Below are 15,733 nucleotides of genomic sequence, written 5' to 3' on the forward strand. Positions count from 1 at the left end.
AGAGAGAGAGAGAGAGAGAGAGAGAGAGAGAGAGAGAGAGAGATCGGGGTGGGATATGCATGAGAGAGGAAGCGACACAGTGGGGGCGATGGGATGTTTTTGCATGAAAGAAAAACAGAAAACCCTGCTCAGATTCAATCCTTACAGGTGGCAGTCAGAGAATAGTACAATGCATATTGTTTCCCTTTATAAAAAGGACTTTGGCAAGAGGTGACCTCCTCTTGGGCAGGCAGGGCTGTGGAGCGTGTAGTGCGCCATATATTGGTGGTGTTTCACTACCTCCACCTACGTACAAATTGAGCGTCAGAGGACGACTGATCGTTCACCTTTCCACACATGTTGATGTCGTCCGTGTGTCCTTCGCCTACAACACTGGCAGGCCACAACCACATCTATTGGCAAAGGCACAGATGCGAGCAGCAGCCTCTGCTCCTCTCAGTGATGGTGGCATGACGAGCTCGATAGGGGAGCAACAAGCTACACCCCTCCTAGCAATGGGGGAGGAGTGATGAGGTGGTGAGACAGAGCCAACAAGGAGGAGGCACTAGAGGCGATGCAGCGGCGCAACATGCGAAAACACGGGGTGGCAGGCACACAAGTAGGATTTATATCGACCGGAGTGCTTTCTCTTACAAGTTACCCCTATCCCACTTAGCCAACCATACAATAATTTAGAGGTACCCCCACCAAAACCTTGGAACAACCATGCAAAGTTTGAGAGACATTTCGACCAAAACCTTGCAACAACAACAACAACAACAACAACAACAACAACAACAACAACAACAACAACAACAAATATTTTTGGGCCCAAACAAGTTGGGATAGATTATAGTTGAAACCCATAAAATCTCAAAACTTAGTCATGCTTCTAGCAAGTGGAAACTAACTTCCATGGACCCCTGTCCATGGCTATTTAATTGGTGATATTCCAGTCCTTCAGGAATCTCATTATGGACTCCTCACATGTCGAGTTTGGTCTACTTGATATCTCTTAACATTATTAGCATACTTTATACTCCTGCTATGCACAGATGGTTCTGGAGACTTGCGTTGTATATGCCCAACATCATCTTAATTAGATGATGTTGGACACGTTGTCTTCAGTTGGTGCTATCCCAACTCTATACTGTATATCATCATTCTGGACCCAGTCTTTTCTTGTGTGGCCACATATCCACCTCAGTGTGCGCATCTCTGCTTCATCTGACCTTTGCCTCTGTAAAAGCATCCGGTTTGGAAAAATATCCAATGACCGACATGGTCCGAGCCTTGAGATGAATATATAGTAGGATGGCCAGAGTGCCTAAGCTCAGTGGGACCTCCATTTCTTGCAAGTCTCTACCTATGAGATGATACACGGTCAGGAATACAATGCGTCAACCTAAGAGTATCTGCACTTGGGACCCATTTTGAATTTCATCTCTACTGGTGCCTACATTCTGTTGTTACGCTACTTACGGAGATGTTTGAACATCATGTTTTCCCTTGAGAACCGATGAGTTTTTTCCCAGTGTCTCCTACGCCTAACAGTTTTAGTTTTACATTCTCCTCTAGTCGTCTCTCTAGGCTACTAGCTCATTTGTCTTTCTCATCCGCAATCTATCAATAGTAAAAGATCAGCGATCGCTTCTACATGGCTGAAGATGGCCTAGTATATAAGCACAACCATCTGCTCGGGGTAAGGTAAGATCTCTTTTTTACCCCCACCATTTCATAAAGTAGTGCATGAATGTACGTATGTGGAAGGGACCTCACATTACACCAATGGCTCGATGTTGATTTGATCATGGGAGTTATTGATCTGATCTTGTAGTACTTACTAGCCATGGAAAGACTGCTCGTCATGTGCTGGCAAACAGATAATATATCTGCCAGCTAGTATGGACGAGCAGAATCATCACAACACGGCTGCTGATTCAGCACATTTACAGGTTTGCAAGAACTTTTGACAGGACTTATATTGTTTATCATTTGTTTGGAACAAATTATTCAGTGAAACATCCACTAAAAGGATCACACATGGTACATCTCAATCTCTTGAGGACAATGAAAACATTTTGGTAGTTCAAGATGTGAATAGAGTGCAGTGAAATGCAAAATACTGTCACATTTACTAGTAAAGCGTGTTTTATGTGAGACAAATGAACCATTGATAATGTACTAGATACTAAGTGCACATGGATATAAACTAGAAAGATAAAAAAGGAAAAATATATGCAATTTACAATTATTATATTCTTTTTTAACCCACATTTATTATATTCTAAGAAGCCCACTGATAGCAGCATAACAACAAAATTATGTCGATGGTTTCTCAAAATAATGTCGATTGCAGAATGTGCCTTCTTAAATTTATTAGGTTCATCCACCGAACAAGCCAACTCTTAGTGTTAATAAGAGATGTGGCCTTGACTGAGAGAAACTTATATTAGTCGCAAGTTCACAAATAAGCACTTCATACTAAACATGGATAAGAATAATTCATAACCTTATGTAAGGAAGTTCTAATGCAGTAAGTTGAGATAACTCTTTTAATGTATGAAAACTAGTGCAAATTAAAAAGTACATAAAACTTGATGGGTTCAGGCCTCTCCCTATTTGTTTTTTAAAGACATATATCTTCTAGTAAGGGTGAAAAAGTGGTGTTTAACTAAGTGACAAACTGTATAAAGTTTGATTATAATAGTTAATTTATGCGTTTAAATTTGTCTTAGGTTCTAGCTTTGTCTCAAGACAAACTTATATATATTTCCCTGAATCTATAAAAAAACGTGCTAATATCCGCAACTATAGATATATGCATAAACTATATATTATGAATATTCACGAAACTAGTTTTGTGTTGCACATATGGATATATTTCCTGTAGACATGGTCAAATTAAATATGTTTGAGTTAGAGAATAGCTAAATACTTCAATTAGTTTGCTTCGAATAGATTACCATGTCAAACTTTTGAAAATTTGGCATGTAATATCATCACATATATTTGGAATTGATGCTTGAAAAGCATACATATGAGTTTCTCTCCAAACATATTTTTTTCTTAAATGGGACTTAAGGTGCACCGGTACAATAGTCATTTCGCATTCCACTTAGAAAATATCTTTTTGGACGTGTTTCAATGAAAATGGAATCTGCAAAAACTAAAAGAAACGTGAAACATAAATTATATGCGGTTGGAGTTTACTTGCCTCCATTATTTGGCAATGTTACTTTTTTATTAAATATTAGCCACCTTAAAGCTTAAATAACATGGGTATTATTTATTTTGTAAATAAAAGAAGCAACTGTGAATTCTAATATGTAAGCATATATAAATTGAAGATCTACAACACCATGTTGTGTGGAAGAATAAAATAACAATATGGTGGCACAGATGGCAGGTTAGATGACAGATCAATGCAACCCATAAATAAACCCAGTTTTTTCTAACCTGCTACCTAAGTTTGCTTTTCTCTATCAGCTTATAAATGGTCAAATCAACATTTTTAACTTGGTATTTGTGTCCACATCAGTCCAAGTTTCAACTCATTGCAGAAAAATTGCCACCATGGCATGCTCACTTGGTCCGAGCCATGAATGGAGCACGTGAGGGTGGCTCAGGCCCAACCATGTCCTATGTTTTGTGAAAATTCCTTCATGTTTTTGCAAATCTCTTTGATGAGCCTTTGTGATTTCTCACACTTGCAGATGTTTTGGCACAGGGGATGACTATCACACCATAGGTGTCACACAATGATCTAATGATCACCGGCGCGGAACGATGCACCCCATCTGACAATATTGTTGCTACCCATTTCAACTTTTAGAATACAGATTTAGGTATGCTTTTACCGAATTATGATATGATGAATTTCGGTCTACACTTAATTTTACATTGTGAACATTGTGGTTGCTTAGCCCCGTTTCTTCCCTTTAGTGCCAATGCGACCCAAGGCGGAAAATGCGAAATCTTTCTCAAAATGTTGCCACCTAAAGAAACTTAACAAGCATCTATTGCATGGTTGTTGCACCACATGGGTTTCCAAATGATTTATAGGAAAAAACAGAAAACATTAAAAAAATTGCACCAAAACACCTGAACAACGATAGCTAGCTCAATGAAGGGACCATACGAATTATCTCAATTTGGACTTGTCCAAGAAGCAAGTCCGACCTCTTCATTACAACTTATGGTTGCACCTCTATTCTGATTTTTCACCCTAGGGCCACCTTACAAAATTGGCCATGGGGGCATTGTGGCCATCCAAAACGCAGTTAGCTAGATTGGAGTTTAAAATGTAGTGAGGCTATAAGAACTGCTTGGTCTCAACTCACACGTGAAGTTGTCTACCAGAGCGCTTGTTGTCGTTGTCGTGTTGCAGTTGACGTTACCAGATGCGCGGAGAGGCACCACGGCGATCAGCAGGGAAGATCAGAGTGGAAAGGGTGAGGAAGAGTGGTAGGGGAGAACATATTGTACCCCGAGGCAGCGCAAAGGATGGGACATCAGCCGCCAGAATTTGTGCAGAGAAACCCAAGAATGATTGCGCCCTTCAAATATGAGTGGAGCAGTTTCGCTAAGATGAAGGACCATGGTGTCCGCCCGCATCACCGCGTAGCCGGATCCCCTTCCCTTTTCTCTGCCAGCTATCGACCCTCTTCCCCTTTCTCTCGCAACGACTCAGCTGGTTGTGTCTGTCGAGAGTTTTTTCTTCTGGATTAGCGACCAGTGGGCCTTTCTCGCGTACTATTCATAACTGATCCATGCAACCGGTGGGCCTTTCTCGCGCTCAGATCCTATTCGGCGCCTTAAGCGCCGAACACAGGCAAATCGGCTAACCGGCGCATACCCCCTCTATGCCTTGGGCCGGCCCACTTTCAATATTTTTTCTGTTAAACGTTAAAAAATAGTGTGCCGGCCTGTTTCGAACTGGAGCTCTCGAGGTCAGAGCTACGGTTTTAACCACTAGTCTATCTCAATCGTTTGTGCCAACATGCTTCCTTTTCCCCTTTATTCTCTTCGGTAGACGGAACTAATTCTTTTTCTTGTTCTTTTTTTCCTTTATTTCAATGTGCGAACTTTTTTAAAAATTGATGATTTTTTCAAGTTCGATGAACTTTCTTCAAATCCGATGAAGTATTTTCAAATTTGATGAAGTATTTTCAAATTTGATGAACTTTTTTCAAATTGATAAACATTTTTTTCCAAATTCAATGAACATTTATCAAAATAGAAGAACTTTTTTTCAAAATTGACGAACTATTTTCAAATTTGATGAACTTTTTTTCAAATCGATGAACATTTTTTTTCAAATTCAGTTAAATTTTTTCAAAATGGTGAACTTTTTTCCAATTCAATGTTTTTTTTGAAAATTGATGTACTTTTTTCAAATTAGATGAACTTTTTTTCAAATCAATGAACTTTTTCTTTTCAAATTTGATGAACTTTTTTCAGAACCTATTTACTTTTTTTCCAATACGTGAACTTTTTTCGAATTTGATTAACCTTTTTTCATAAAAAGTATAAAAAATCTATTTATATTTGCGTAATACACAACGTAGCTAAGTTAGTTCTTATTTCTTAAAGGGTTCGCGTTGCTTTCAACCACAGTCGTTCACAATCTGTAGTGGTTAGGTGAACCATTCTTCGCTTTGGCGACGCGAGTTCCAGTCGTCACATTGGCATTTTTGCAGGGTATTTTTCGCGAAACAGTTTTTCCAACCAATAGAACGGGGTGGGCCTACAGGATTGAGCCCGCAAACTCGCATGCAGGCGCCAGAAACACAACCCGGCGCATTCCAACAACCGGTGGTACGCAAGAAATGACATCAAAGCAATGCGAAGAAAGATTATATGCCCACCAATCAACATGACACCATGCGAAGGGCAGAGGATGAGGATGTGAAACTGAAATCATTAGGGAATAGGAGACACCTGGAAAGAGGACACTTGTGCTCGGTGGAGAACATGATGAACCAGGCGTACCGCAGGTAGCATTATAATGAAACATCACGCAGGTGTTTAGTGTAAAACACGGTGATACAATACACTAGCGAGAAGCATGACAAACACTACATATTGGTGTTGAACTTCATGATTCAATAAATATATGCATCAAAATCATCCATTTAACGACATTGCTGTCCTTGCAAGGGCATCTGCATTCCTGCATAATTGGCTCACTACCACGGCTTTGCGGGACCTTGAGACGCTTCTCGAGCTCACATCTGTTGCTAAGCTATTGTCCTCCCCTGACACTTGGTCACTTGGTGTGTTGCATGGGTTGACTCTGAGTTTCTCAATGAAAAAAATAGTAAAATTCTTGCCAAGTTTGCCATCAATTAGTGCAACAGCATGTCATACTGTATTTTGGGAAATTTTTACCAAATGTGGGGTGCATATATGCTGGCAATGTGCAGTTCCTCTACTATTATCTTTTATCTGTAAACAAAGAGTAATAATTAAGGTTTTGGCATGCAACGGTGAACCATGAGCTAGCGCCATGAAAATCGGATTAGTGCCAGGCCTTTACTCAATCTCCATTGACGACAACATGTGACCAGGGGATATCATTTTATATTACTGAAATCATAAGAAAAGGAAAGAGAGAAGAAGAAAACCCACATGTCTATATTTATAAGAGAAAAAAGCCATCTAAATTCATCACTTAATCACTCTAGTCTAACTCCAGCCCATCCCATCATCAGATGTCACGTACGAGTTACGACACACGAGTCCAGCCCCAAACCCTCAACACCCTCGCCAACTTTCACCACCAACCGCACCGCCACTAGCCACCCCCTCGCCGACGGCGCCTACCCACCGTCGTGCTCTGGCTCCAAAGTTGCATCCTCACCCAGCTCCTCTCTTCTCCCTACCCCTTCCTTGCCCCCCTCTCCTCCGCCTCCTCTCCGCTAGGACGCTGGCTTTGCCGCCTGTAGAGAGAGGATGAGATAGAATAGGAGCCGGCTGTAGATTAGTAGCCAGTTGCAGCATGAGCCACAAGACACTTTGTGAGATTATAAGATTGGCCAATTATTAATATAGTGTACATATTTAAAACCTACTATTATACATGCCGGCTATTAGGTTGGCTCTAGATGACACAGCAACACCTTATAGCCGATTGTTGAATGTATTATTAACCATGCTCCAATCAAATAGTACTAGCTATTGGAGTCCAAACAATTGCAGAGGTGATGTGCACCGTTATTACTTTTTGTACTAGAGGAATACCAATTAATTTACATTCCAACAACCGGTGGTGTGCAAGAAAATATATCAAACCAATCGTGACTAGTCAAAAGTCATCATCACATATATAGGTACTTGTACTATTTTACTAAGTAATGACATTAAATTGATGTGAAGAAAGAGTAAATACCCACCAATCAACCAGATACCATGTGTGCAAATGCCTATATACCACATCGTTTAGCCAAAGGCGGTAGTAACACGGAGAGATGAGAAGGGCAGAGCATGAGGATGTCAACGTCAAAGCAATAGGGAATATGAGACACCCGGAAAGAGGTCACATGTGCTCGGTGGAGAACTTGATGAAGCACCAGTACCGCAGGTAGCATGACAACAAACATCACGCCGATGCACATAGTACGTGAAAGTTGTCTCGTATTGGAGGTAACAGCCCGGAAAAGTAGGATCGTTCCAGGCGATCAAGGGAGGCGACGAGGGTTCCCTTGCGCGCCGCCGGTGACGCCGCCGGTTCCCTCTCTCTCCGTCGGCCACTCCGGCGGCGGGAGGGAGGGGGAACCTTGGATTTGTTCGCTAGGTGGGTGTGTGGTAGGTTAGGGTTGAGGAAGACGCTGCCGAGGCCGTTGCGGTGGTGTCGCGTCGAAATAAGTTTCTCCGGGCTCCGTTCGCGGTCAGGCAAGGCTTTTGCCTTCGTCTAGGAGCCAGCGGGGTTGGTGATCCCCGGATCTCATCGAGGTCGCGGGCTATGGTGGCTAGAGGTCCATAGACACTGGCCGTTTGGGTCCTCAGATGGGCGATGGATGCAGGAAGACGGAGACCTTTCTTCTTCCTTGTTGGTATGATTTGCTGCTGCTGTTCTTCTCCTTCCTCTGTGCTGATGCTGGTGGGAGATCTTGCTTTGTCTGGGTGGATGGACCGGCCGCGGTGCTGGACCGGTCGGATGACTCGAGTTCTCTTCCTTCCGGAAGGGATACTTTTCACGGTACTCAAAGACAAAGATGGCGACGGCTCTTGCAGGTGTGTTGGATTGATGTCCATGCCCTCTCAGCGCTGGTGTCAAGAAAGGAGGAAGCAGCATGGCGGCAATTGTACAGTGGTTGAAGATGATGACCTGTTTGCGACTGGTTGCAGATCCTTCTGCTGCAGTGGTCTTCTCTCAAGATTCAGGGATTATGACACATGGCTCCGGAGATCTTCTTGTGTTATGGTTGTCTTAGGGTACTCTAGGTTTTCATGATTCTTTGTGTTTGCGTTTTAGTGTGCTTGTAAGGGTCAACTACTTTGTACTGATTCGTGATATGAATGAAAAAATTCTCAAAAAAAAAAAACATTACGCCGATGCTTAGTGTAGAGTACAGTGCTACAATACAGTAACTAGAAGCATGGTGACAAAACCAAGCATCCGCGCTTGTCGGGCTCACCTCTGTTGTTGAGCTCTCGTCCTCCCCTGACACATGGGGAGTAGCATGGGTTGACTTTGAGTTTCTCGATGAAAATTTAGTAAAATTCTTTCTGAGTTTGCTCTCGAAGATGTGCAACACCATGCCATGCTGAATTTTGGGAATATTTATCAAATGTGGGTTGCATATATGTCGAGAATGTGCAGTTCCTCTGCTATTATCTTTTGTCTGTCTATAAGAGAGTACTACCTTCATCCGGATTTATTGGTTCTCATTATATTTCGTGTCAAATTTTGATCATAGATTAAACTAACAAAATGTTCACGCATGTCACTAAACATTATATTTTTGAAAACTATGTTCAAATACGAATTCAATAAGATTATTTTTCTTGACATGCATTACCATTTTGTTAGTTAAATATTTAGTCAAAATTTGGCATAAACTATAAAAGGGACCTATAAACCAGGACGGATGTAGTAATAATTAAGGTTTTGGGATGCAACCATGAGCTAGCGCCACCTGACCATCCATAACCGTCACCACAAAGTTCAGATCGAGGACAAGTGAGTCGAGCACTTCAGAGACTAGACAACGGGGTTTTATATTGCATAAGTTCAACACTCTTATATGAAATTCACATAAATTTGCTATAAATATGATTTAAAAATATGATAGGGGATATGACAGATGAAAGAATAAAAACATTAAAATCGCCGCACATGCATAGATGCGCCGGACACATAAGACTGGTCATAGTGGGAGTAACATAAGTAGTAACATAGATGCCATATAAGCAAAATGGTGAGGTGGCAAGTAGTTAATGAGGAGAGAGGCAGATATAGTAACATAATATGTTACCATCAGATAGCACTTCCGATGCAAAATGAGTCTACAAAGTAATAAATAAACTTATCTATTTTACCATACATATGACACTACCCACTATCAAGATAGTATGCATGTTACTAGTCTACGTTACTCTCCACTATGACCAGCCTAACACTAAGTAACTGTATCGTTTTATGTGACTCGGAAAAAAGATCAACATTACGCCACTCGGCGAACGTGTAGGCATGTGTGTTGAATAAGGTTCTTCTTCTTCTTCTTCTTCTTCTTCTTCCTCCTCCTCCTTAGATGGGAGAAGGTTTCCCCCTCCGTTCCATGGTGTTTTTGGCCTCCCCGGGGGCGAGAGCCTCCCCCTAGATTGGATCCTGGAACTTTATGTTTGTCTATTATGCATTGAAATTTAGGAGGTCTCACCATTTTAGTGACCGTTGAAAATCCGTAAATCAAAAAAGTATAATATTTATGACGGTTTCTTGACTTCGGGAGCAAGCTACCTTCCAAAGGGCAACCGCAACCGACCTCCACAGCCTCTGCATGGGTAAGGGGCTCGCCACGTGGGGAGGCCATGTGGGGCTCCTAGAGCTCCTCCCCCAGTGGGTCCTGGTCCCCTGGGTCTCTTATTTTCCAAAATAAATCCTTGTAAATCCGCACACATTTTCAGCTCCATAAATATGGATTTCCCGGAAAACAAAAAGCAACCAGAAAACAAAAATTGGCTCTTGGCACAAACTAATAAGTTAGTCCAATAAATATAATATAGAAGCGACCCAAATCCATACATAATTGATGTTAATACAACATGAATACTTAAAAAATAATAGATACATTGAAGACATATCAACATCCCCAAGTTTAATTCCTACTCCTCCTCAAATAGGTAGATGACTAGAAAATATTTTTTGAACTCTGAATGCTAAAATAGAACAAAAAATTGATCCCACAGAGAATTACAATTCAAATAACAAATAGCATCATTGTATTTAAGTTCAACATAACATAAAGTGATAATGAAGTATCTCGTAAATCTTTTAAGATGATAATAACTGCAACCATGGCAACTCCCGTAACAATGATCGGCGACGTGGGGGTGTCTATCGGGGCAAGAGAAGATAACGTGGATAGGGCAAGCGCTTCAATCACGTCAACCTGTCAGAAAACTATTGCATTGGCAACTTCGCTTCCACTAGACATGGTGACGGAACCTGTAGATGGACACTGGGGCCACGGATCACCTTACTAGTGGCTTGGACCATCTGGTTGTGCACACGAGCTATATATGTGGGAAGGATCAGGTGCGGGTAGAAAATAGGGAATGTTTGCCCATCTCTTGTATCTACCATTTAAAACTTCCTAGCTCAAATATTTCTCCTGAACTGACGAATATTTTGCACATTCCAAGTATCCACAAAAATATCTTCTCAACTTATAGATCTGTATATAATGATTTTATTTTTCCACGGAATTTCACTATTAATGTTGCAATGTGAAGGGTGTGGTAAAAAGAAGGTTGTTCGCAGCGGCAGCCTCTAGCCAAGTCCTTGTCCTGGTTGTAGGCGGCACCATGTTCACATGAAGCTTCATCTAGCGTTAGGATTTCTTTTGTGTCAATGGAACCAACGTCTTGGTCATTATAGTAAAATAACGTAATTGAGGCTGCGTCCGGTTTCTCTCGTCTCCTTTAACTCCGCTCCAGGAGCAGACCAGACTTTAGCTAAATTTGACGGAGCTGCCAAAACCTAGCCCCCCAACTCCGCAGAGTGGGGAAGTTCCGAACAGGGCCTGAGAGTGTGTCATTTGTTCCAGCAAAAGTTTGTCTTTGTTAAGTCATGCGTCGTCTAACTGATTCGTGTCAATGTGGTAAAATTTACCAACTCCCTTATTATGCCTCTAACCGTGTTACCACTTGTCCTGTCGAACAGGAACCCTCCTCTTGCATTCACCTTTCAAACACAAATCAGATGTTGAGCAAGTCTTGTACACGTTCCAAACATAGGTCAAACGCTCCTCATTACAAAAGGTCATGATATCCCATCCGATTGGGGAGGTTGGGGGAGGGGGTATCATCGTCTCCATGAACACAACACTATTTTATGCGGCATATGCACACGCCCCAACAAGATGGGATTGCTAAGCAATTGACACCTCGTTGAAACCGGGATAATTCTTCCCACTCACACATCTCTCCCTCGTGTAGTTAAAAACACGGTGGTGTGTCCTCCTTATAAATTATCTCATGCAGCATGTCCAGTTTTTTTACCATTCGGTATTTACAAAAACTGACTGATGTCCCGCTTTTGCGTTCCCTTTCAAGAATTACTGTTACCATCCAAAAAGTTTCAACCAAAATTTTTTTTTTGAAACGGAGGCAAAAGCTTTGCCTCATCCATTAATTAAGAGAGAAAATAGTTTGTTACAAGTCACACAATACACGGCATGAGATCACTCTCGCAAAATAAGAGACCCTAATTTTTTTGCACCGGCGATGACCCAAAGGTTAGCCTCAGAATCAATGTAGTCAAGCAATGTAGGTGGAGGGGCGCTCTTGTGCTTGAAGACCCTTGCGTTTCGCTCATTCCAGACGGTCCACGTAACAAGCATGGTGAGGGACGCCTTGGCTTGGCGGTTTGGCGTGCCATTGTCGCAAGTACTTGCCCACCAAGCCTCAACCGAGTCGAAGAGGGGCCAACCATTGGTGTCAAGACCGTGAATGTGGTATTTGTCAATGATCAAGGACCAAAGCCTTCGTGTGTAGCGGCATTTGAAGAAGAGATGAGACCCACATTCCTGCACTCTCTTGCAAAGAGGGCAGAGATCACAATTGGGCCACCCGCGTTTGGCCAATCTATCGGCGGTCCAAATTCTGTCTTGCAACGCCAGCCAAGCGAAGAACTTGACTTTTGAGGGGGCCCAAGCCTTCCAAACCATTTTATCCAAAGGTGTGAGAACCATCCCTAGGAATTGCGCCTTGTAAGCAGATGCCGCCGAGTAGGTCCCACTAGTCGTGTGCTTCCATACAATGTCATCCTCGGTGAGTTCATCAAGTTGGACCTCGTGCAAAAGCGCCCAAAGAGTGAAGAACTGCGTTATGTGCTCCACGGAGATGTTGGTGGGGGGTTTGATCTTGTGGATCCATGCATTGTGTGAGAGGGCCTCCCGCACCTTCCAATTTTTTCTCTTTGACGCTTCATGAGTGAGCGGGGCAATGTCTTTTGGCTTGCGCCCAAGGAGCCAAGGTGAGTCCCAAAAGGGGGTCTTCGCACCGTTGCCAATGGTGATAGTGGTGGATGCATAGAAAAAATTTAAGTCCTCCTTGTCACATGGGTTTCCCATCCCCACCCACATCTTGGTGGGCTCCTTCCATTCATACCATGGCCATCGCAACCGGAGGGCCCGTGTAAACTTGTTGGTGTTAAGGACCCCAAGTCCCCCATATTGAAGTGGCCGGCAAACAATCTCCCAGTTCACCTTGCATTTCGCTCCCGTCGTCTTGTCCGAACCGGACCAAAGGAAAGCTCTCTGAAGTTTGTTGACTTTGAGCAAGATGGTTGGCGGAATAACTAGCGGTGCGGCGGGGTAGACCACTTGGGAGGTGATCACGGACTTGACAAGAGTCGTTCTTCCGATGGTGGTGATGTTTTTTCCCTCATAAGTTGTTAGCTTGCTTGCAGCCTTGTCCACTAGAAACTGAAGATCCACCAACTTTAGTTGCCAAACTGAGAGAGGAAGCCCCAAGTAGCGCAGAGGGAAGGAAGTCCTAACAGCCGGTAACCTCTGGGTCAGGCAGCCCAGATCGAGGTGATTGCAGCGGATGGGCACAAAAGAGCTCTTGTGGAAGTTAGTGCACAGCCCCGTGACCTCGCCGAAGCCCCTCAAAATGTCTGCAAGGTTGTCAACGTCACTTTTGATCGGAGCCAAGAAGACAGCCGCATCATCCGCATAGAGGGAGGTCCTCATCATGCCTCCCCTACCCCTTATTTTATGTAGAATCCCTTTTCTCGTAGCCACATCAAGAATTCTTTGGAGAGGATCAATGGCGATGACGAAAAGCAGCGGGGATACGGGGTCCCCTTGCCGGAGGCCCTGCCCATGTTTAATTGGCTCGCCGGCAATACCATTGAGGATGATCCTCGAGGAGGAGGAGCAAAGGAGGGCTGCAATCCAGTCCCTAAATTTGCTTGGGAATCCTCGCCGTTGGAGAAGGTCGAGCAAGTACTCCCACTTCACGGTGTCGAAAGCCTTGCGGATGTCAAGCTTGAAGAGAAGTGAAGGGGTCTTGCTCTTGTGTAGGCGCCGAGCAAGATTACGGACATACATGAAGTTGTCATGGATGCTTCTTGTTTTGATGAAGGCGCTCTGGGCGTTGGAAACGAGCTTTGTCATGTGGGGGGCAAGCCTTAAGGAGAGCACCTTCGCAATAATTTTCGCGATCGCGTGGATGAGGCTAATGGGCCTATAGTCGGCGATTCCCTCCGCCCCTTCTTTCTTAGGCAGTAGCACCACATTGGCGGAATTGAGCCACTGGAGGTTTGAAGTGTGGAGGGAGTCAAAAAGGTTGATGACCCGCATGAGGTCGGCCTTGACAATGTTCCAACACCTCTTGAAAAAAAGGCCCGTGAACCCATCCGGTCCCGGGGCCTTGTCACTTGGCATGTCGTTGATCGCTTCGAGGACCTCACCCTCGGTCATAGCAAAGTCAAGGCCCTGGAGGTCAAGGGGTTCCAAATTTAGCTCATCCCAGTTGAAATCCTTGCTGCTTATGGGGCCTCTCTTCATGACGTTGGAAAAATGATCATGTATTACTTTCTCCTTGGCCACATGCTCGGTGACCCATCCATGCTCGTTCTTGATTCTGTGGATGTGATTTTTACGCCTTCTAGCATTAACACGGCGGTGGAAGAATTTAGTATTCGCATCCCCCTCCCTAAGGTTGGCGATTCTGGCGCATTGCTTCTTGCGAGATCTTTCAAGCACGGACAAGGCAATGACGCGCCTCTTGAGCCTAGCCCTTAGCTCACGCTCGTCGGCGGACAGGAGTCTACCCTCTTGGGCAATATCGAGGCGGAGAATCACCAAAAGGGCGGCTTGGAGGTGGATCTTTGCCTTTGAGAAGAGGCCCCTACTCCACTCGGAAAGACGAAGCGCTGTCTTTTTGAGCTTGTGGTGCAGAATATGGTATGGCTCAGTGTGATCAACTCTTTCGCTCCACGCCCTTTGAACCACCTCAAAGAATCCGGGCATGGATACCCAGAAGTTTTCAAAATTGAAGACCCGAGGCCTTCGCGGTCCCTTGTCATCGGCAAGCAAGAGCGGGCAGTGGTCGGAGAGTGAGGAGGAGAGTGCATTCAGGATATGGGAGTTGAAGGTAGTATCCCATTCTGCATTACAGAAGAAGGAGTCCAGCTTGCTAAGGGTTGGGTTTACCCTCTCGTTGCTCCATGTGAATCTGCGGTTTTGGAGGTGGATTTCCTTGAGCTCACAGCTCTGGAGCGCTGCCCTGAAGCGATTTATCCTACTGCAATTAACATTTCTCTTGTTCTTGTCTCTCGCACGATAAATTTGGTTGAAATCTCCGGAAGCAAGCCAAGCCATCCCTGGCGGCGGCTTCTGACTCAGAAGCTCGGCAAAGAAAGCGTCTTTGCAGGAGTTGTCCGTGGGACCGTAGACGGAGGTGATTTTGAAGAGCACATCGGTCCCGCGCACACTAACCATGGCGGAAAGGCAATATGTATTGAGGGATATGTCGGACACGTCAACAAGAAGATCATCCCAGAGCAGCAAGATGCCTCCCCTAGTGCCAATTGCCGGTCTTTGCGCGAAACTGCGCAATCTCTGCCCGCCTAAAAAGGCGGCCGTGAACTGATCGACGTTGTCGAGCTTGGTTTCTTGTAGGCAAACAACATGGCAAGACGAAGAGGCGATCGTGGCATTGACAGTGGAGCGTCGATTTGGGCAGTTCAGTCCCCTCACATTCCAGCTCAGAAAATTAATCGGTTGCTCTAGCATTATATAACTGGAAACACCCTGGAGCTTGGCCATTTGATAGATGCAGATGCAGACGAACTAGCAAAGTTCAGAGCATCACTGATATAGCCAGGAAGCAAACCACATGCCATGCAAGGCATAACAACAGAGCCTGGCCCTCCGAATACGCTAACGGAGGCAACCCAAAGATTACATGGCCATAGGCCGACTACAACTAGCATGCTTGCAGAATAGCTAGTACCCTTGCACATGGACCAAACTCGTACAGGTACATGGATCTTTGCTAACATAGGAAACTGGGA

Source organism: Triticum dicoccoides, chromosome 6B (genome assembly GCF_002162155.2).
Source record: "Triticum dicoccoides isolate Atlit2015 ecotype Zavitan chromosome 6B, WEW_v2.0, whole genome shotgun sequence".
Classification (NCBI taxonomy): Eukaryota; Viridiplantae; Streptophyta; class Magnoliopsida; order Poales; family Poaceae; genus Triticum; species Triticum dicoccoides.